Raw genomic sequence first — 23,587 nt, forward strand, 5'->3', positions numbered from 1 at the left:
TGTTGTCGCCCAGTTTAGCAATTATCATGTAATCCCAGTCAGCATTGCCATATCAGTAACACGATTCCTCTGCGATTCAACTGAACTCGTTTGCAGTGATGGATGTGCTCATGAAATTCCCCAATGAGAGAAATAACTGACTGAAGCAAAAAGGAGGTAAAGGAGGGTGGGGGCGAAATGATTCCCAAACCTTAATGGTTTCCACATGCTTTGGAAAATAGTCGACACATATGATTTGTTGTTAAGGGTAAAAAAAAAGAAAAAAAAAAGAGCTTTTAAAAGGCGGCTGTCAGAGTGACATTCTCGGAGCCGAACGCTGGCGTTGGGCAAGGGCCAATGTTTGCCGCGCGCAACTCCGCCACCGCCCTATAAGCAACGTCTCCACTCTCAGTTAGGGAAACATTGTGGCTTTGCAACTGAAAATTAACAGCGTCGCTTTTTTTCCGCAGACGCTTCTTTTTGCAAACAAACAACACTTTGGTCGCGTCCATATAGAACCAGCCGGTTAAAATATCTGCCTTTGTTTTCATTGTGTCGCTAAATCAATGCTGTCCGTGTCAATGTTAGCATTTTTGTTTTTAGCAACAAGCATCACATGCGTGTTTGCATACAGGATTGCACATTTAAATGTGATCAGATGACAGTAGAAAAGAAATGCAATTTGGTATAAAAACATTTCCCACAGGATGCTTTGTGATTTATTTATTTTTTTAATTGTATTTATTTATTTGCCAGGTTGATCCAAGTGATTCGGGAAAAATAGGTTGGAAAAAAAAATCCTTTTGAATAATGTAATGAATTTTTGTCAACAATAACCAAAAAAAAAAATCTGAAATTGGATTTCAAAGTCATTTTGCCCCGCATGTATATGTCTAAATAAAAAGACAATTTCAAGTAACATGTCCCGTTTTAGGGTACTAAAATGATAAAACGCAAAAGTAATGTATGATATAATGCACAGGTGAATCATGTCACATAAAAAAAAAAAAAAAACACTGTAAAATTTAAAAATGTATAAAAATTAAAACAAGTGTTGACAAATTTTAACAAAATGTATTCACAGCCATCTGTTGCTAAACTAGCTTGTTTAAGAGAAATGACCAAGTAAAATGCCAATTGCTAACCAAGCTTAACTGTCATAGAGAATTGACAATTTCATTAAAATGTCTAAAACATAATATCAAGAAAATGGTCAAATTCAATCCCTAAGCTAAGAGAAATGACAACTTAATGAAAATATCAGACAAATTTGAAAAAAAACCTAGTGCTAATCTAGCTAGCTCACAAGAGAAATAAATAAAAATGTAACCATCTTTAGCTAAGCTAACTCTCCAGCTCTTTTATAGAAATGACAATTTAAGTATGTAATGTGAAAAACCCAATAAGAAAATTGTAAAGATTTATTGTTGAGCTAAGTTAGCTCAAAAAGTAAATTAAATTAAAATGTCAGTACATTTGCACAAAAGAGTAAATGTCAAAAACATATTTTTAAGAAAATTGTTTAGTTTGCCTGCAAAATCATGAATGAAAGGAAAATGTCAATGTAATATAGCTCGCTAGCTAGCTAGCTAGCTTTATAACTAGCTAGCTTTCTAGCACTTTTTCTAGACTTTTGTAGTAAAATTCCAAGTTGGGGCGTTTGACTGTGTGAAATCTTGGTCTTTGATGTTGCATAGTCTGTTTTTTGTGTGTGCCTCTTGAGGACCCATTGTTTGTTTGTTTGTTTGTTTTAGATAAGGAAGGAGGAGGTAGGGGGTGCGCCAAGGGACCAAGGCAAAGAGGGGCCCTCTGACCCCATCCAGACCCGGAGTCCCGCCCTCTGGCTGTGACTGACAGATAGCATCGGTGTATCATGGCTCCTTATCAGCCTGCTCCCTCTGATCTGCGATCAGCCCCCGCAGCCGGAGAGGGTACGGAGAACACGCAAACATTGTATGTAAAAACTTAAGACACCCATCTTAGTAGTGAGTGTGCGCGTCTGTGTTATTTCTCTTGGATACCAGGCGGCTCTGTGTTGCCTGCAAGTCATTGGGTGTATTTCTTGGAGCGGGTGAGCTCATGCTTCCAACATAAAGACGCATTGAGTGAAGTGGGACCGAGGGCCAAGTCTGGAGGTACACACACACACACATGCATAAGAGAGAGACACACTCGGGCCAGTGTTGGAGGGCTCCCGAGGGCCAGGGGGGACTATCGTTTTCCCCGTTAATTACGACCGTCTGGCAGGCTGGAAAGCAGGAAGTCCAAGAGGGAGCGATGGAAAGAGGGAAGGAGGGGAGGGATGGTAGATAGATGATAGCGGAGGGAGAGAAAATAACGGAGGATGGAGACATCCAAGTCAGGTTTGGATGGTAAAACCAGGTGCTTTTTCCTGTCTTCATCCACGTTTAGCCCACCATTGGGAACACGGGTTTTATTCCGACCATGTCTGACTTTTTTTTGTGTGCGTCAAATGCATGTTAAATTGTTGTCACCTGCCAGCATTTGAAGTGCCTCTGATTAGCACAGGGGTGTCCAAACTTTTTCATTTGAGGGCCACATACAGAAAATCAGAAGGACGCAAGGGCCACATAATGTTATGAAGAGAAATTGTGTTTAGTCAAATAATTTATTTGTGCTTTTGCATATTTAGAAAAATGCTACAGTATATAAACCATTTTATTTGTAATATGGCAGTAGGGTTATTATAGTTTTGGAATTTGTCATTTTTGTTTTTTTATTAGTTTTCAGGGTGGTTGTTTTTAGTAGTTTTAGTTCTTTAATAAATGCTTAGTTTTAGTTAGTTTCAGTATTATTATTATTATTATTTTTTATGTGTATTACTTGTGCGCAATATTTAAAAAAACAACGTGGGAGCGCCGTCATCTGAAGGTGCTTTTCTATTGGCTGCTACTAGATGATGTCACTTCTGTGTGGCATACTTTCAAACGTCATTATTCCGGTTGATATAAAAATAAATCTACTAAAAATCACACCAAAGACTCAAACGAAGGACATTTTTGCTATAATTATAGTTTTGGTTAGTTTTGTAAACGTAAAATGTAATTTCAGTTAGTTTTCGTTTCGTTTTCGAATTTTAGTTTATTTCGTTAGTTTGTTAACTAAAATTACCTTTAATAGCGCTTGTGTTTTTCGACACCCTCCCTTCTTACTTTGACCATCTCCAAACATTTTTTTTTAATTTTTTATTTTATTTGAACTGAGTCAATTTCCATTTTTAGCATATGTTGCAGGCCACTAAAAAATGGACGGCGGGCCGCAAATGGCCCCTGGGCCGTAGTTTGGACACCACTTTTCTAAAGGCTTTTCCTGACACATTTTGGCTTTCTGATATAATTTGTTTTTTTGGTCCCTTCTTGGTTATAAGATATAAAAAATTACAGACAGAACATTTGTCTGGTTTACATTACTTTATTTAGTTTTTTGTTTTTTTTTTACTTAAAAAAAAATCATCTGCTATTTTTGGGCAATTTTTATTTATTTATTCGTTTATTTATTTTTGCTTTGTTGTTTTGGTAAATTTAACGCCTTGGAAATTCTTTTGTACCTTTCTCCTGACTGACACGTGTTGTACAATGAGATCTGCTGACCATGGCCTGCGCTGTGAAGATGTGACCATAAAGATGTCAGGAAAAGCCTACTAGAACAGCTGAACTTTATTGGAGCAGGTGTGTGCTCACTCCTGAGTAACACGAATTTAAACACAACCAGTTTTCGCGTTTATTTGTACTTCTCTCGGGAAAGTTTTCTTCTTTTATTTTTAGGGGGTAGGTCACATTAACAACAAGGGTGTGTAGACTTTTTATATCCACAGTAGATAGATTACTGGATGTGCATTTCTGTTTTTATCATCTTCTTTGGGGTGCTGGGGGATGAGGGTGATTATCCTTCCTCCCCACGTCCCAAGCCGAGCCGCATTCCCTCCTTTTACATGTGATATACAGCGTACACCTTTTGACCCCTCTCATCTCAAACCAGCCTGCAGCCATAACTTAACTTTACTGTCTGGCCCTCTTCTGCCATCCATTCGTCATCGCACCCATCCCGCGAACCTTGCTTGAGACCAAACACCACCTAGCCACACACTGAGCTTGAATATAAAAATTGACTTAAAAAAAAAACAAAAAACACAGAAAGTGAAAAAGTGGGCTGAGCCGCTGCGGTGACGAGCGGAGCGGGCCTGGGATTTAACTGGCTCCAGGTCCAATTACCAGTGTCTGCCGCATCTGGACGCAGTTACAGAGGCGAAGCGCGCTGCGCCGCCATTAGGGATATAAATTCACAAGTTATTCAGACGACGACGCTCGATGATGTGTCGGGGCTCAGACACCAGACGGAGCGAGGCTTGCGGCTCTTTACTAACAAAGCACCACAAATAGTTTTGTTTGACATAAAAACATACCAAGGAGATTGAACAAATAATTCTCAATAAATCTGACATAACTCACGGTTTGTTATTCATTATGGATCCTTTTAACTACCCACTCGACCAATCAGTAAAGCACATTAAGAAAGCAAATGGGAGATTTTTGGCCAGTTTCTCTACCCAACTGTTGTATGGTGTTCCACAAGGTTCAGTTTTGGGGCCCCTACTCTTTTCATTTTTGTTGTTGTTATAGAATCGAAATGAAGATGTGGTCTAAACAAAAATGATTCCATATTTTCTGTAATAGTTCTGAAAAAAGCAGCAATTAAATAATACAGTGAATCTGATTTAAAAAAAAAAAAAAAAAAAAAAAAAGTCACTTCCTGTTTTTAATCTATTGAATTACTTTATTTATTGTGAAACTGACGTTCCCGGTTGTAAAAATCGATGGCTAAGTCGTAGTGGAAGCAGTGCACTTTGTCTTTCAGAATAAGAGCAGAAATACAGGAAGTGCTTTGTTAGCTGTGTGAATTTTGCTAACTTACTGTTTTTTGTTTTTTAATCATTTGCAAGTATTATACTCGTTTGACTGTTATTTATCCTACATGAATCTAGGCCTGCTCGATTAAGGAAAAAATAATCACGATTATTTTGGCAATAATTGAAATCACGATTATTCAAACGATTATTTATTTTTGGTACAAAACAATCATGTTTAAGCATTTAAAAAATATTAAGATAAAAAAAACAAATACTATAAATATGTAAATAAAATAATATATATATATATATATATATATATATATATATATATATATATATATATATATATATATAAACTATAAAAATGTAAGTTCCTTTTGGACCAAACATAATTTATAATCATATATATTTATAATAATATATATTTATTTATTTATGTTGAAGTGCAGAATGTGCACTGTGCAGAAGGACAATCATTTATTTTTTGGTACAAAACAAAATGTTTGAACGTAAAAAACATAAAAAATAACAACACAATAAAATTAAAAAGACAAAATTGTTTGAAACACTAATTATGCAAGTTTCTTTTGAATGAAACAAAAATGAGTAGAACTCCAAAATTAGGATTAATAATCGTTTTTTTTACGATTATGCTGATTTTGTAATTGTGAAGTGCAATAATTGAAATTGTAATTGAATTTCGAATAATTGCACAGCCCTAGATGAATCTACATACAAACGCGCAAAAACACACCCCCATAAACTTTTATGCATGTGAAGCTAGATTGAGTTTAGCCGCGTGTCATCGCCTCGGGAGCTTTTCATATCCGGAGATTTTATTGTTCTTTTTCATTCCATTTATTAAAGCTTTACTCATGTGTTTTCATTCCACTGCGATTGTGCTGCCGAGGCACACATCCAAACTCAGGTGGGGTCGGACCTCAGGGTGAATTACAGCGTGCGTGTTTGTGTGTCACGATGACTCCCATGTTGTTGTTTTTCTGCCCAGTGGGTCTCTCCATGGAGACGGCGGGATGTCATTTTGTTTGGCCGACGTTCATTTGGACTCTTCTAACTCGCTCGCCAACGTTGACGTCCACAAATTCATAACTGGAATCCCTCTCGCATCCTTTAAGCTTCTTCCGCAAGGCAGCGGCTGCAGAAGGTCCGTGTAATATCCGCTCGGCTTATGCTACACAATATTGTCTCTATATTGCCCATATTGCGATATGAAAATGATTTTTTAGGTGGCTTAAACCTAAAAAGGAAGAGTAATGAAGTTATAAAGATTTTTGAAAAATGCACAGATTCATATGGTCTTGAAAAGTCCATATTTAGTTAAAAACAAATTTTTATGTACTTTTTTTTTTTTTTTTTATGTGAAAAAGTGGCAAGAGATGTTTTTGTAACATGTATTTGCCATTTTACTTAAGATGTCATTTCTTTGCAATAGTTAGCAAGTGAGCTCCTGCCAGTGTAATGAATATATATATATATATTTCAGTTTTTGTAACATTTTTTGGCATTTTACTTAATTTGCTATATCTCTGCAATAGTTAGCAAACTAGCTTAGCATTTTACTTTATTTTTTGTTTCTCTTGTGAGCAAGCTAACAGGGCAACAGATAAATAGATTTTGTTCAAAATTTGTTGACGTTGTTTATTTGTCATTTCTCTAGTGAGATTTCCTACTCCCCCAAACTCCCACCCACCCAATTTTCATATCTTTTTGCCAGGTTACTTAATGTATCTGCTATAGTTAGCAAGCTAGCTTAGCAGTAGATGGTTAGATTTAGTTAAGTTTCTTCACATTTGTTGCCGTTTTACTTGCTTACCATTTCTCATTTATCTTGTGAGCAAGCTTTGCAACAGATGGATAGATTTTGTTCAAATTTATTGACATTTTCATTCATTTCTCTTGCGAGCTAGCTTGTGGAGCGAAGGATAGTTGGATAAATTTTTTTTTTTTCAAATATGTTAACTTTTGTCAACATTTGTTTCAGCGTGATAGTTACTGATTTGCAATAGCTTGCTAACTAGCTAGTAGCCAGAGCTAGCTTAGAGTTAAATATACAATGTAACACAATGTTTTCAGATACTACATCAAGACGTCAGCGTCAAATATCAAAATTACTGTTGCCCGTTGTGGATATTTCACTCTGCAACATTTATACTCTGTTTCTTAAAATATTCCAAAACATTTTGCACTTAAAACAAAAACAAGCATGCTGCCATGCTATATTTTAAGGCGAGACACATTTCCCATTCATCATGCGCGTCCTGCTGTGAGGAGTCCGACATTTTCCCATGAGCTCTTTGGAGTCTTTTTATACATTTTAGGAGCGGAGGAAAACGCGGAAAAAGACGAATGAGTCGTCCAGCTTTTGACATGTGCTCTGCTCTGCGCTTTTTCAGCTCACATGCGTTTATTTTTAGGCGTACGCAGGAAGTGGAGCACCGGTCGCTATGCTGCTGACTCTACCTCGCCTCATGCTTCATTAATCCCGCTTATTCTGACACGCCACTCGCGGGATGACACCTGTTGTTTAAGTGTCTCGTGTATTGTTAGGATTTGAACCATGACGGAGTGCTTTTGCGGCTCAATTGCAGTTCAATTTTGTATTTCCGCAGTCTTTGCATTGCTGTACTTGGCCCTCAGTCTCATATGGGGTAAAGTGTGCTTCCTTACTGAGAAGTAAATACGTAAACACAAGAGACTTGTTCTTCATGTTAATTATCTGCAATATACATCACAGTTTCCACTTTGATGTGGTGCTCCAATTAGTGGCCACCCTTAGTCTCCTCTTGGATAAAATTTGTATCCTTGCTGAGAAATTAATACATGAGATAATGTTCTAAATGTGTTCTGTTCGGACATACACAGTCTCCTTTTTGCAGTGGTGCTCCACTTTTTGCTGCCCTTTGTCTCCACTTGGATAAATTTTTTCTCCTTGCAGAGAAGTAAATAGTGGAGACCCCGTTGTTCTAAAAAAAAAAAAAATAGTTCTATTTGGGCATTATACGTCAGTCTCTATTTTCCTGCTCTTCTCCACTTTCCTGCTCTTTGCCCTTAGTCTCATTTTGGATAAAATGTGTCTCCTTGGTGTAAGGTTAATACAGTTGACTCTTCCCGATAATTAGTCCTATTAGCAGTATTAAACTCCACAGTCTTCACTTTGCTGTAGTGTGCTGCTCTCTTGGAGCCCTTAGTCTCATCTCAGATAAAGTGTTTCCTTACCTTGAAGTAAATACATGACTCATTCCTTTAAGACGGCCTTTGTCCTCGGTTGTTTGTTAGTTGTTTCTGTTAAGTGATGCGTTGAATGCATCTTGGTTTTCACTATTTCCTCAGTCCTACTGGGGTACTCCACAGTCTCCGCTCTCCTGCCGCATGCATTTTCAGTTCCCGTCGTCCACTCCCACGACATCATCGGCCAGTCTGACTTGTGGCTTCTCCCATTAATTCAGGTCCTGATGACTAAAGCCACATAAAATGCGCACGTTTGCAACGTTTGCAGGGAAGAAATGCGACGTGCACGTACAGACATGTCGTCAACCCGCATAAACCGCGTGTGCCATTTTCAAGTCGCAGCGAAAACATGAGGGAAAAAAAATACAGATGTAATAAAAGCCACTAATTTTTGTATGACTCAGTGATGTAATGTAAGCCTCAGCTGAAGATTAATGACCAGCAACAAGGTTTTGTTTTCGTGGCTGTTTGGTTTACGCTTAAAAAGAAAAAAAAAGAAAAGCTTTTTGACCAAAGTGGAGATTCTGGAGTATAACACCCCAATTAGAGTAGTTGAAAAATCGTGAATTTTTTTTGTTTCATTTTCGGTAATGAGAGCATCTTCATCCTGGATGAGCCTGCGGGCCAAATGCAGGAAAGCGGAGAATGTGGAGTGTCACATTGAACCCTGGCTGACCAGGTAGTTCCACCTTTTTGCCCATGTTGTTTACATGTACCATCGAGAGGAAAACCCTGCAGCCCCCACAAAAACAAGGCTTCCCCCCATCCCGCTCTCGCTGTCCATGCTAGGCAGGATGAATTAGCGTGGGACAAAGGGCTTTGTGGGCCGGCCATGAAAGGCCCATTAAACACGCCGCATCCCCCAGAGGCCCTGCCCCGTAGGACCCCCCCCCCAGAATGCCCCTCTCCCAGCAGGGCCGTAATGCAATCCCAGCATGCACTGCTTCCCTTCTGCACCATCACGGAAACAGACAGGACAAAGGTCTCGAGCGATATTGTGTCAGATGTCTCCCTGGCGACCAACTCCTCTACCTCAACAGGTGTCGCTTGCTACTTTCTCCATCGATCTGTGACATTCTCTAAAGTCTTCAATTGAGTGCAGCAGCCCGATTTTCTTGATTCTCCTCTCAATAAAATGTGCCTCCTTACCATGCAGTGAATACAGGGAGCCGCCTTCCTTCCCAATAAATTAGTCCTATTGGAGTATTAAGCTCCACAGTGTTTGCTTTTTCTACTCTTGGCCCACAGTCTCCTTTGGGATAATGTGTCTCCTCATTGCGAACACTGTAGATCCTCATTCTCCTCTCAAATTGTGAAAACAGGGAGACCCTTGTTCTTTTCACTAGTTATCCTATCAGGGTGTTATGCTCCTCATTCTCCACTTTGATGCAGCAGCATGCCTTCTCTCTGTCCTAAGTCTCAAAAGGGTCGTGGGGGGTACTGGAGCCTATCCCAGCCGGCTTCGGGCAGTAGGCGTACACCCGGAACTGGTCGCCAGCCAATTGCAGGTCCCAAGTCTCCTCGAAGTTAAAATGTGTCAGGAGACACTAGTTCTTCCCAATAATGTGTCCAATCAAAGTGTTCTACAATCTCCCCTTTGCTTCAGAAGTCCACTTTCTCACTGCCCTTAGTGTCCTCTTGGATATAATTTGCTTGCAAGAGGTTAATACAGGATGCCCTCATTCTTCTATTAATAAGTCCAACTGGGATATTGTACTCCTCACTCTCCTCTTTGCTGTAGATGTTTCACTACCCATAGTCTCCTCTTGGATCAAATTAAATAAACTATATGATTTTTCCCGATAATTCGTCCTGTAGAGTACACAGTTTGTCTTAGTTGCAGTAGCCCAATTTCTTTCTGCCCTTATTCTCTTCTTGGATAAAACTTGTAATTATTTTTCTGCCTCTCTTTTTCCAATTGATATACTGTATTCAAGACCGCTTAGAAAATAGACCGCTTAAAACCCAGTCCAGCATCGTGCGGTAGAAAATCTATTGTGTACCCTGAACAAGAATTTATACCCACGACACTTGACCTCCTACACACGCTATTTATTACTGAACAGATTTGGAATGGTTGCCTCCATTTAAAAAAAAAAAAAAAAAAATGTGCTGAGTGAAATGGACATTTCCTAAAGAAGGAAATGAGAGGAGCAGGGAAACTGTGATCAGTGTAGTATGAGAGTGTGTGTGTATTGTACAGTTAAAAAAAAAAAAACGTGACCCACAACAGCACAGCTGCACTACAGGGCCTGCAGGCCACCAAAAAAAGAGGAGTGGGGGGGGGGGGGGGGGGGGTCATTACACTGCGCATACCAAATCAGGAGGAGGGAAGAAGCAACAGGAGTGCTGCTGGACTGGCCTTTATTGCCGCTTCCAGGACACCGTAGTTTAGGGAACGAGTTCAGTATTTTTAATATAAGAATTAAAAAGCATTAAACGGGGAGGTTGACGTTTTGGTTGAAGTTTGCAGTTGCTAAATCAGTCCAACTGGCTCGGGTGTGTATGGTGGTGGGGGGGTGACCAGTCCCCCGCATTGTTGAGGTCCCTCCTCCTGCTTTGGGAAATGGGAAGACTGGGAAGGCGTTGCAAAAAAAAAAAGTAGGAGGGAGGAGAGTGGGGGGAAGAATTGTTTGAGAGCTCAGTCATCCAAAAACCTTTCAGTGTGAGAAACTTTTTCGGGGAGCACGCAGGGAAAATGTCGCCGCAGTAAATAATAAAGAAACAACACGAAAAGAATAACAGGAAGAAAAAGTTTTGTTTTTTTTGCTTATTTTTCTTTTAGAGGAGGAATACTAAAATTATCGCTTTGCTGAGAAAAAAACGAGGTGCAAGCGCTAAATCGAGCAGTTACGGTGAGTTATAAGCTTCACGTTGTTCCTTTTGAATTAAAATACACGTTCAATGGATCCGAAACTTGTTTACTTTAAAAAAAAAAAAAAAAAAAAACTCGGAACGTGATGTTTGCGTGTTGCTACATGGTCACGCTCGTTAGCGTGTAGCATTTGTGTAGTGTTGTGTAGTGTACTCTACTACTGCATCTTATCAGTAGCGATTCAGGGAAAACTACACAAAACGAATTTTAAAATGTGCCTCAAATGCGCCTTGTGAGCTCGGCTAAAAAAAAAAGTGAATTCGGCATGTGGACGCGCTACGTGACTACTTTGTCAGCGTTTCTTTTGATTTTTCGCTCGACTTTTGACACTTAACCCGTTTAAGCGTGTTTTAGACGATCGAGTAACACGTCGCGTGAGGTGTTGTGGTTGTTAATCGTGTTTTTTTTTTAATGCTTTTACACGTTGTGCAGGCCGCAGCCTATATAGTTTCCACCATTGGGGGGGACACACGACTCACATTGGAGTTCTCTGTTAGCTTTACGTACCCCCACATCAACATTGATTGGTGAACCTCTGTGGCGTTTTGTCCCAGCGTGCAATGAACGCATCATTGTCCTGCAGAGATTGACAGGATGTTTTTGGCTTGTACTGTACTTGTATGAGTGTGTGTTTTGTGCGAGTGCATTTACTTGACTCCTTAGATGCTGGCCAATCACAACAGTGCCCTTTGTGTCACGTGGTGACCAGCGGCTGGATGGTGAAGTGTTTTGCAGCATCCCTTCCACGCTGTCATATTAATGTTGACGTCAGCGTTAAAATTTCCTGCTAATGAGTGTGTGTGTGTGTGGTGGCTGCGGCGAAAGGTGGTCTTTTTTTGTTGTTAGGATTTTTTTTCTTTAGGCCTCTTGATGACAGACATCACGTGGATTATAATTTGAGAAGGTTGAAGACTTGAAATTGACCATGTGTGTGTGAATGTGAGTGTGAAGGATCGTGCAGTCTGATTTTTTTTTTCCTGACGACCAGTCCAGCCTGAGTTCAGGTGGGATGGGTTCCAGCTCACCCACAACTAATGAGCACGAGCACTTTGAAAATGGTTGGATGCAAATGGAGCCTCTTTGTGTTGTTCTTGATCAGTTCTGACAAGTGTGGCAAGCCCAAATTGAACTAATTGATTCCAGTTCTGATTATCTGCAGGTTGAACAGCCCCGTTGATCAAAACCCTAAAAATGAGTTGGGAGGGGGAAAAATAAAAATAAAAATCACTGCTATTTGTATATGACATTGGCGCTTGCTGTAATGCAAACTTTTTCAGGTTGAACTTCTTCGTTTGCGTTTTTTGCAGTTTGTTACATACCAGTTTGCAAAACAAACTTTGCAGTCCAGTAATTACCGTTAAGGGATAATCCACAGTCTCCATTTTTCATCAACGGCAACCTTTCTTGCTTCCCTTTTGCTGCACTTTGATACTCCATGGAATGAAAGTAGAAATTTTTATGTAGTCAACAACGCTGATGTAAGTCGAGTCAGTCGATTAATCACTGTCATTTTTTCAGCACAGTACAGCCAATTTTTTTTTGCGCAACTTACCAGTTTCTTGTAAAGATGTATTTTGACGGACCAGCATATAGAAACGAATAAAACAACAATTTATCATTACTCTGAATCGTTTTGTTGCAATTAGGAGCAGTTCTTGGTATTCTTTTTCTCTTTAACAGGCCAGTCTCATCCTGTTCCATAGCATTGTGTTTTTCTTGTTCCATAACGAAGCATGTAAATGTTTTGGTGACTAAGATGAAGCTTTACCCCAAACTAGTGGCAGTCAGATTAGTCAATCAACCCTAGCAAGGCTAACCACTATTCGCATCCACAACCATCTTATTGTAAGGAGCCTGTGACAGAGCCCCATAGTCCACCTGTGGCAGCAGACGGACGAGTCGAAAGTTGTAAATTTGTAAATGGTTGGAAGATGCAATATCAAAAGATGGAATTTACGACTTTTTTTTTTAACTTCAAACTTTGTGTGGAGTGTAAAGTCGACAAATTGAGGCAACCTCGAGTATACACAAAAATTAATGAAAGAACGCAATTTATCAAGAAAGGTTGTATTTCTTAGCTATGGGGGTCTCTGACAATCACTAATAGAAAGGTAAATTATAGCATATAATGTTAGCATATAATTACGTTAGCTATATAGGCTGTGGTGACCAAAACAGAGCACACTGTTATGTAACATGAATTCACTATAAGAGCAATTTCAAGCATGTACTGTATTGCTGTCACTTTCCCACAGATTTGCACTCTTCTGAATGAGAAACTGTTAGCATTAGCATATTTAGCGCCCCTCGAGGAATGTATTTGTGTGTTTTGGTGCACAGCCACCTGAGTGCGGTTATCCAAATGTATGCGCTCCACTTTTGCCAAGTGTGCCGTAGGCTTGTTGTGGAGCGCGGTGCGTTTGTGGGCCGGCGTGTAAAAACCAACATCGAATGTAGAGTACCTTCTTGTCTTTCGCTAGTTTGTTATATGTTAGCCAAAGTGTTAGCATGATAACATTCATTTAATCATTAGTTGTTTTTTTTTTTGTTTTTTCGCTACCTTGTGATACAATATTAGCATGCAAACTGCTATCATGCAAGCATTTTATCCATTCTTACTAGAAATAGTGCTTGAATACAGGATAAAATGTAAAACTGTTAGCAATCTGCCTTGGAGTTTTTTTTTTTTTTTTTTTTTGTACTGTACTAGCATTACTATCTTGCTATTTGTTAGCGTACTAAATGTTGGCATGCTAGCATTTTCTTCATACTAGTTACATATTTATGAGCTTTTTTTTTTTTGAATTTTATTTTTTTATTTAAAGCTTTTGGTGCTTTTTATATAACTTCCTTTGAACTTTTAGTTTTGCCTGGCATTGTAAACGGCCCAGGCCGGGCTCAAGGTTGCCCACCCCAGTTGTAACATTGGCGACAAAAGAGAAGGGGAAGAAAGAAATCTCTTTCCTCGAGGGCACGCTTTCATCTGTGACAGCGGGACGCTCGCGCAGCCATAACAGACGTTTTTGGGGCGTCCAATCGGGGCAGTTGGGGCTCTCGGCCCAGGCCCTCACCTGTGTGGTCCTTCTGGAGAGGAAGAACTCGAAAAGAGTCGTAATGGAGCTCTAGTTTCGGTGAAATAAGAACAGAAAAACTGTTCATGGGTTGAATTAATTATATATATATATATATATATATATATATATATATATATATATATATATATATATATAAAACTATATGAACAATTTTTGTTTTCACGTTAACATTGTTGTGCAGTCAAATATCAGAAGCTAAAACTAAGAAGCTGTGCATCAACAAAACTCCATGCAGCTCTGCTTAACTTTCAAGCTTTAACATGGTAGTAGGGGTGTCTCACTCATGGGGTATTTGGGAGTTTCTCAATATTCTAATATAGTGTATGCTGGTTGTTACTTGAAAATGACTCCAGATATTGGCCCTGCCTTGCTTCCGGATCATGGGCAGAGAAATTGAGTGTGTTGATGCTGTTGCTACAGTGTGTAAAGTGTTTCAGAAGCACTTGGTTGTTTGATTTCATACTTGATGGGTGGGCAGGAACTATTGCTATTTTTTATACAAGACACTCTTTAATTATGTCACCTTTAGGTTAGGTTAACACTTGTAAACCTGTTAAAAATCACAAAATGTGAGGCGTACTTCCTCGTGTTGGGGATACCTCTTGAGTCCGCCTGTACTGATTGATGGAAGGAACCTGGCCTTCTCTGTCCGTCTATACTTGGACACCTGGGCAAGCAGGTGCCCCCACACCTCCACGCCTGATCCTCGCCGTCAGCCGGGACCGAATTGGGAGGGTGGAATGTGGGGGGGGTTCTCCTCTGTAAAAGGATCCTTGGACCCTAAATGTTTGAGAACCCCTCCGCTAATGAACTTAGCTCTCTCACACACACTTACAAACAGACACATTGTGAAGTCTAAGTGCTTGTTTGCTCACTGATCCACTCCAATGGGAGTGTGTGTAAAGTAGATGTTTGGACAGAGATTACAGGGTGTTGTTAGCGACGCGCTAATAGCTCATTCAAACACATTTGTTTAACCTCGTCGTCTGGATGAATTATTGTGCTAAAAAATGCCGGCATATCCACTTTCCCGCCTTGAGAACCCGGGCGCCTTTCCAAGGACGTTAACCGATAATCACATGTAGGCTGGCAGTGCCTGATCCAGGCCGATAAATCGCCGGGCAGATGAATGCTTGTCCACCCGCCCACCCCTCAGGGTTATCAAGAGCTGGAATTTCCCACTGTTGCTCTCCTGTCAGACGGCCAGCGTCAAGCGTGTGAGCGAGACTTCAGCTCAGCAAGCTCCACAAAGTCGTTCTAGCTACGTTTTGATTTTTTCTTGACATTTTATCGACGCCTCCCTATTGGTTTATTGAACTTACGCTAGTAAAATAAACGCATAACAAGCTTCTATGGCCATAAATGACAACCGGACATTCAATATGCCAACTGGCTAACTGCCAACTTGAGCGCAACAACCAACACTACATTTCATTGTCTGAAGCTAGTCTGTGCTAACACTGTAGCTCTGCTTACCTTTTAAGCTTTTGACAGGAAAGTGCTTTGGCACTTGAAAGTAGCTTTTCGCTCTGAATCTTAGCCCAGCCTAGCTACTATTTCTCATTTGGTTAGAAACACTGTATGAGTATGGTATGTTTTTTTGATCCACTTCATTGAACTATATACAAACCATTAAAGTCACTTTTTCATCATCTGTTCCTTTTTAAACTGACAGCGGGTCTTCCACCCCTTCTTCCTTGGTTAAAAACACAACCAGGGTTGTGAGTGATAGGACAAATGGCGACCGTGCTTCAAAATAGCAAGAAAAAAAAGACTAACCACCTCCAGAATCCTGGTCCAGCTGGTTCGCCTCTCAGGAAGCTCTCACTTCAGTTTCCCGCCTCCACTTCTTTCTGCTTTTCCTATATACGAGTCTTGTGACGTTCCAGCTCGGTCTTATCTCAAGTTCCCAATGTCTGTTTTTCATATAACTTTTGAGCACGCTCTCTCTTTTTTTTTCCCCCCTTCTTGCGTACCCCGGCCAAGCCGGGCGGCGGATCCCTCCCTGGGTCCCTGCTCAATAATAGGCAGAAATTGCTCTTGATTTATAATTGGTTCCATTCAGTCTGGAAGAAATTTTTTTCCCCTCCTTCCTTTTCCCTCTGTACTTTTTCTCCAATCTCTACAATGCAGGAACACACAAGTAGTTAGTTGTTTTGCATGTATGCAAATAAATGTATCTGTTTACCTAATCAAGGGGGACACATCAAGGACATTTGATTTTAAAAATGGACCTTGCATATTTGTGAATTTACCTATTTACATTTTTTTTTAGCATAAATGCTCAATGGGCTAAATTAAAGAACAAAGCAAGCTATAAGTGTCCCGCGGGCCATGCGTTGCCCACCCTACGATTGAGGATATAAGTGGCATCTGTTTTTATGTGTGAGACTATTGGGAAAAACCAAGAAAGATCCTGAGGTTTGCATATTTGCGTGCCTGTGTGAGTATACTTTTACCATGTAATGGTACTGTGTGTGATTGCTCGCGTATGCGCGAGCAGAGAGAACCGGCCGCTGGAGCATACTTGTGGCCATGCGAAATATGTAAGTGCATGTGTGTGATGAGCGCTTCGAAATTGCGGCTATTAAGTTAGCGTTCTCAGTGTACGCCTTTTGGATGCTGAAAGCTAGTAACGACTTACCACAACACTCATTTTTAGCTCACATAGTTGATTTTATAACAGAAATGGAGAGTCGTTTTCATTTTCCATTCATTAAATGACGTGAAGACTAACCAAAAATTTGTTTTTGTCGGATTTCACCACGTGTGTAAGTTCAGATGCTAAGCTATCAGCCAGCAATTTGACTTGACTTGACTTGACTTGACTTTTCACAGAATTTTTTTTTCCTTTCATGGTTGATTTCATAACAGAATATAGAGTAATCATTTTACGGATCCTTGAAAATGTATATTAGCTAGCTTTTTCAGCGCAGCATATACTGTATATGTGGTCTTGCTAAAGTAAACAGAGACCCTCGTCAAAGTGATATCAAACTCAGATTTGTGCTAAAATAGTTGATTTTAAACATTAGTTGAAAGTTGAGTTATTGCCTTGATTAAATAATATTGAAGGTCACTCTTTGGGATAATTTACTTAGCTGTTCAGCACCGCTTATTATTATGCATTCACACATTCAGCTAAAGCGAGCGAACACTTGTTTACATCACAAAGCAGTCACATTTCTTCTTTCTTAGCCTATTTTATAGAAGGGATATATTGTTGTTCCTTTAATAAATTATATTAAAAATAACTAAATAGAGAAATAACACATAGCTTAGCTAGCTTTTGCAGAACCACTTGTGCGCTTAGACGCATCTCTCAGCTGAAGTTAGCGACTTGTGTCCCCTCATAAGAGGCCAACTTCTTTTAAATAGGGATGTGTTATTTTGTCTTGACTAAACTAAATTAAAACTAACTGAATTGGGGGAAAATGTACTTTTAGGTTGGCTTTCTCTACTCAGTGTTTCTGTTAAGAGATTTTAGCGTCACTAAAGCTAGTTAAGACTGATTTACCCTCTTATTTAATATTTGTTAATTTCATAGCATAAATACTGAAGCATTATTTTTTTCCTGTTAAATTATATTAAATCTAAAGAATCAGGCTAACGTTTGATTTTATCTACTTTTCTCAGTGCATGTTATGTGCGGTTAGACCCTTGATTGCTTGCTTGGCTAAAGCTCATAATGACTTGTTTATCCTTGTGAACGGTGCAATTGTACATATAAAATTGAGTTTAAAATAAGTTGATTTTATCTAAAAAGAGGGATGTGTTCTGCTTTTTTCTCACATTAAATGAAATCAAAGATTTTTGTAAGCTCGAGCATTAGTTGCCTTTTTTTCCCATGGTTGATTTTGAACAGTTTTTCCCTCCCTCTCACGCGATTGGCTAATGCGTAAATGTCTTGTTCTATCCCTTTTTTTTTTTTAAATTGCGTCCTGTTCCCATGGCCCTGCCGCATCCCGCCAGCATCTCACGGCAAGCGCAGGAATGCGTCCATGAGTGTGTGTGCGTGTGAGGCGTAATTAGCCCGCCGCGGTTAATTCGGCTTGGTTATCTAAATCATGCAAATTGGCCGCCGCCGCCTAATTGATTTGAACGCCCGCCCCACAGCCAGCCAGCGAGCTTTCAATTCCGTCCAGATCTCTCTCGTTAATCCCCCCAAGACGCCGTGTAGCTCGTTAGTGTTGGTTCGCAGGGACCGATCTGTGGATTTGGACCGGCGTATAGCTCATTATTAGCTTGAAAGATGGTTTGGGGGTATTAAGGAGGGGGATCTCGTTAGCAATGCTTCGATGGCTTTTTGTATGGAATTTAATGGCATGTGAGAACCAGTCTTTCTCCACCTGTTTCCTGGGAATTTTCTCTTGACTTCCCACCCTTGTTGTGGATCTTTTCACACAAGCTTCATCTCTCATGTTTGTGGAAAAATACCAGCAACACGCATCCTTATTCACAGGCAGCGTCTTGCCTCTGTTCACGCTCAATACTATTCCCGATGTTTTAAGTTTGCAGGGTGACTATGCCCAACCACAGTTCTCGGGAAAATTGCCACTTTTACGGGCAGGATGAAATAGACTACTTAATGGCATACACCTCCACAAGGTTGTGCCCTGACATTGTAGAATTCCCTAGTTAAAACTTTGATACGACCTTTAAAGGCATGAAGCGGTGCTGACTTCTCCTCCCTGGGAGCGTGCAGACTTCTACTGGCTGTGTGTGGTGGGGCTAATGGCGAACTGTTCCACGTTGTGTTACTGGCATTGCAGAATTCCCTCTTTCGGCCTCTGATACTACACCTGTAGAACTAAAATTACCATGACTTTGTCCCCCTCTTGGGAAAATGCCGGGGCTAATGGCATCCCACTCCACAACGCTGTGTCCCATATTTTTCGATAATTATTGGTTATGGTTCTGATTCTACCTCCTATGGTGTAAAATTACCCCCTCCACAATATTGCGTCCCAACATTGATGTATCGCATCCACTTTTAATAGTTTTGATATGACTTTTGAAGGTCTAAAAATCAATGGGGTCTGCTTGCCCTGGGGAAATGACGACTTCTACACCTGTGCGATAGAGGCTGTTGTACCGCTCCACAACATAGTGTCACTGTAGTGTCAACAACAGTGCATTGTGGAATTTCATAGTTAAGGTACTACTGATACTACTTTAGGTATAAAATTGCCAAGTCAGTTTCATCCCCACTTTCTGAGGTAGCGGTATTGAGCGTACAACTCCACAATGTTGTGTGAACATTTGCTGCTAACTTCTGTGATAACTTCTAACAAAAACAATCTAAATTGGAAACATAACCACATGCACCCTCTAACTTGTTTATGTTGACTTGTTGACTGGCTTCTTGGATGTTTGTGAAGCAGACCGTGGACCCTCGCCAACCTCTCCAAACCGCCTTGTAACCCGTGGCACGGGGCCGGGAGGCCAGCAAAGTAGTTTGGTCGAAATATGTCGGCACATTGTGTCAACGATGGCCTTGCCTGCCCGTTGACGTCTTCGCTGTTCGTGGGAGTCACCGTCCTCCATCAATCTATAAAACCCTCCACTCACTACCACTTGGTCATTGAGCCCCCCTCTTCCTCCCCCTCTTTGGTCAATGAGCGGGGCCCATCAGCTCTTCCCCGGGCCCTTCAGAGCAGCGTCTCCCCTTTCTCCAGGGGTCCGCGAGGGTCTTTGTCCGGGCGCCGGCTCACTGCTTTACAATGACTCTCCACTCTATTAAGGTGCGTTCTGCCTGTTAGCGTCTCCCGGGGCAACCGGCCTCCCGCGCCGCAGCTATGCATTGTGGGCCGCGGAGGCAGAGCGGTCCCCGTTGAAACCCGGGCACTCCTCACACTTGACACCGCATGTGTTTATCTAAAGGGGAGGAAAGAGAGTAAGGGAGGGGCGCAAGAAGACGTAAAATTTGGGGGAGCTAGGCGAGTGATAAATATTCAACAGAGGGGAGTTACGAGCAAGCGCACCCCTCCATCATCGCTGCGGCCCCCTTCCACCTCCTCCTCGTCGTTTTCATGCCAGAAAGCAGATGGAATGTGAGCACTCCGGGAGGAGGCTCCAGCCTGGTTTTGTTCAATTAGCAAGGTTGTCAAAATGAATTTATCCGCCCGGCTGGGGTCACACTGAGAAGGGGGACGGGCATTGGTGGTGTCTTGTCATGTGACCACAAATACCATGGACATATAAGGCCGCCACTTGTTGCTCCATATCGTCGTTTGTGTCTGTCATACACTCAATGTAAGCACAAGATCATGTACAGTATGCACACTACTGTAGCTTGTTTATGCACAGATCCTGCAAAATAACATTGTCATAATATTTTTTATTAGGCAAGAGACAGGACAAGCATTTTGACTATAATGATAGATACAGTTGGTCGCACCTCTGCAACCAGTACAAAAAGTTAGTCTCGAGCAACACTACACAAACGCAGTCACGCAATATTTAACACGTAGCCAGTGCCACCCAATTCATATTAGCCTGGAGCTATGGGGAAATGTAAATTAAGTGAAGGCTTTTAAAAGGGTATTAAATTTGTTTGGTAAATGGTCTTAAGAAGTCTAAAATGTAACTTGAAGAAACCTGTAGGAACCCTGCAATAAGCATAGAATACATTTTATAAGTGAAAAGGCATTTAAGTCGTTTTATTTAGTGCCACTTATGTACCTAGAAAAACGAACTGAACCCCACACAAGCGAGTCGAGGAAAAACTCCCTTTAAGGAAGAAAACTCAAACAGAACGAATGCTCCGGCGGGGGACCGTCTGCCTCGGGTGCTTGATTTGAGATGGAGTGACAGAATAAAAGGACAGAGGGTGGATAGAGAGAAAGCAGGACAATGACCACAACAACAACTGTAGTAGTCCTCCGATGACCGCAAGAACAACAATACTGGGCGGGAGTAGTGAATGTTTAACTTCCTACTGCTATCCCAGCATTGTGAAATGACCTTAAACACAGGCAGCATCCTGTCTCCTGATACTTCCTCAGAAGCTGGGAAATTTGTGGCTCAACTTTGACCCAGTACCTTTCACACAGAATAGAGAGCCTAAACCAGGGGTCTGAAACATGTGGCTCTTTAGTCCCTCCCTCTGTGGACCTCTTAATTTAAAAAAAAATAGTGGAAGTTTATATTTCTTAAAAACATAACTATTCAAAAAATGTCTTGGTACAAATTTATAAGTTATGACAAAATGTGATCATAAAATGTGCAAAAAGCAAGAGGAGAAGCAGACAGTTACCATAAAATGTCCATGAAATGGCCAAAATTGTCAGAGAATTGAATAAAAAGGCAGAAAAGAAAATGTTCATAAAGTAACCATAAAATATTCAAAAACAAAAGCATTCTCCAAAATTACCATCAATGTCCACAAAATTGCCAAAATGTTAGAAAATGAATAGCACAAAATACAGGAAAAATGTAAAAAAAACAAACAAACATAAAATGGCCCAAAAAAGGAAGAAGAGAGGCAGAAATTTAACATAATGTCCATAAAATTGCCAAGAATGTCAGAAATTTTGACAGGAAGGCAGAAAAATCTAAAAATGTGTGAAAAATCACAACAAAATTCAAACACAGAAGACGAAAGGTAGAAGAAATGAATTGGGTGCATATTTTTCTGTAATGGTGCAGCTCGAATTAGCGCTTGAGCCTTCATTACATTAAACTAATACAGTTTCGTTCATCTCAATGTTCAAATATAATTGCGGCGCCTGACATATTTTATTTATTTTTTTATTTTTTTATTTGGCCTAAATGGCTCTTTTGACAGTAAAGGTTGCTGACCCCTGGCCTAAACGGAACATCCGGATTCTAACTGCTCGTGCCTTTTTGCATAGAATTGCGCAAATGTGGTATAATGCCGCGACTGCGTACACTTTCCTTGCTTGAGGCTGCCTTATTACAGTTGTGCTTTGCAGTCATACACAGCTGGAAGATATGAAATCTCGCTAAGAGTTTTTAAGGCTGCTCATGCACGTATGGATTTCTGTTGCGGAATGCGGTGTAGGTTTTTTTTTTGGGGGGGGGGGGTACTGTTCTGGTTTCCATCAGCCTGGATGCTGCTGTGTAGGAGGCTTGTGTGTATGTGACTTCTTCTTTTTTTCTGGATGGAAAATGTTGGACATAGATGTCAGGGCAACTTTTCATCTGGAGGCAGGGTATCCGCTAAGCAAACACCAGGCCCAGCTGACTAATGAATCACATTCGGAGAGGGCCCAGGGGGAGGCTGTTTTTTTCGGCATGGCTGACGTATTACTGCTGTTTTAGCAACCATCCATCTCGCGTCGGGCCCGTGCTCCCTTCTCGTCGACAGCGTGTTAAAGGTGACATTTTATGGAAAATTGAGTTTTTAAGGGTTTGTATACATATAGTTGGCTCCCACGCATCAAGTGTGAAATTAAACAACCGGTAAAATGTCACTCATTACAGTATATTTGTTAGCTGAACATCTCCCAGTCTGATGGTGTTTTTTTTTTGTGTTTTTTTGCCCGCTAAATCAATGTCCTTTGTTTGCAAAAAGTTGGTTGTCCGCCTGTAGCGGGCACAGGTGCTGGACGCACATATACACTTCTTTTTATGAGCAGCTGTCGCGGCTTTGGCCACAGAAGCCACAGGCCTTCAAGGCTGGCTCACACTTTGTTTGTTTACCGTGTGCACTCGCCACTAAATGGCCTCCCCGAGCCTGTAAATGTAAGAGTAGTGTGTGTGATGCTACGGTTTGTTTATGTACTCGACATGCCCGCCATTCCAACAGGTCAATATTTGCTAATCGGGGTGGTTTGACATCTTCTAGTACACCTGCGCATGCTAATGCAGACCCATTACAAGTGACACATTCATATGTGAAATTCCTCTCATGTCACAACTGAGCGTCAGTATTTTTATTTAAAAACAAAAACAACTTTCCTCCCATTAGCTTCCTGTTAGCTACAGCGGCACAACACAAGTAGAAGGTGGCCATATTGTTAGCATATAGCAGCTATTTTAATTGAAGCAATACGTTGTCATTTGACTTCAAAAGAAGTGTCCAAATTATTCAAACATCAAATGTTGCCATAGTGACCCTTATTGATAGCTTTAGCATCAATTGTTTTTAGCTTCACTTGAGTTGATATCTTTGTTAGCACTAGTGCTTGGTTTGTTAGCTTTAGACCACATCGTGTGATAAATGTTTACCACTCCCCTATTCTTTTGTGTTTACCACAGTGGTTTAATAAATAATACTAAATGATACCTTACAACTAGGGCAGCTGCTAATATGACAAGAACCTAAAGTGAGTCGTGTTTGTTGCTTTTGGCCGTTTAACATTAGCAATGAGTTAGCATCATTGCTGTAAAATGCTCGTACAAGGAGGAAAAAAAAAATACATTTGTAATTTTGTATGAAGAAAAGTGAAAGCAGGCTGGATAAGTGATGTGATTATTACAGCATGTGTTGTTTTTTGCCTGTTGGAGGGTGGTCGCTAATCCAATATTGCTCATATTAATGGCGTACAGTGT

The 23,587-nt window shown here is 40.6% G+C and overlaps 1 protein-coding gene across 3 annotated transcripts in view; it reads left to right on the top strand.

The window, feature by feature from the left end:
• The window catches only part of boc (BOC cell adhesion associated, oncogene regulated), a 49,412-nt gene that overhangs the window by 8,184 nt on the left and 17,641 nt on the right, over nt 1-23,587 (top strand). Inside the window, exons 2-4 of one of the 3 annotated variants that reach the window (XM_077509353.1) lie at nt 1,734-1,910; nt 2,004-2,114; nt 5,859-6,014. The gene's annotated coding sequence lies outside the window, so the exon portion shown is untranslated. Of the gene's footprint in view, nt 1-1,733; nt 1,911-2,003; nt 2,115-5,858; nt 6,015-10,733; nt 10,954-23,587 lie in introns of those variants that run through there. The other 2 variants (XM_077509352.1, XM_077509351.1) reach the window with 2 other exon arrangements.

The sequence above is a fragment of the Festucalex cinctus genome, chromosome 20, assembly GCF_051991245.1.
Source record: "Festucalex cinctus isolate MCC-2025b chromosome 20, RoL_Fcin_1.0, whole genome shotgun sequence".
In the NCBI taxonomy this organism is placed as follows: domain Eukaryota; kingdom Metazoa; phylum Chordata; class Actinopteri; order Syngnathiformes; family Syngnathidae; genus Festucalex; species Festucalex cinctus.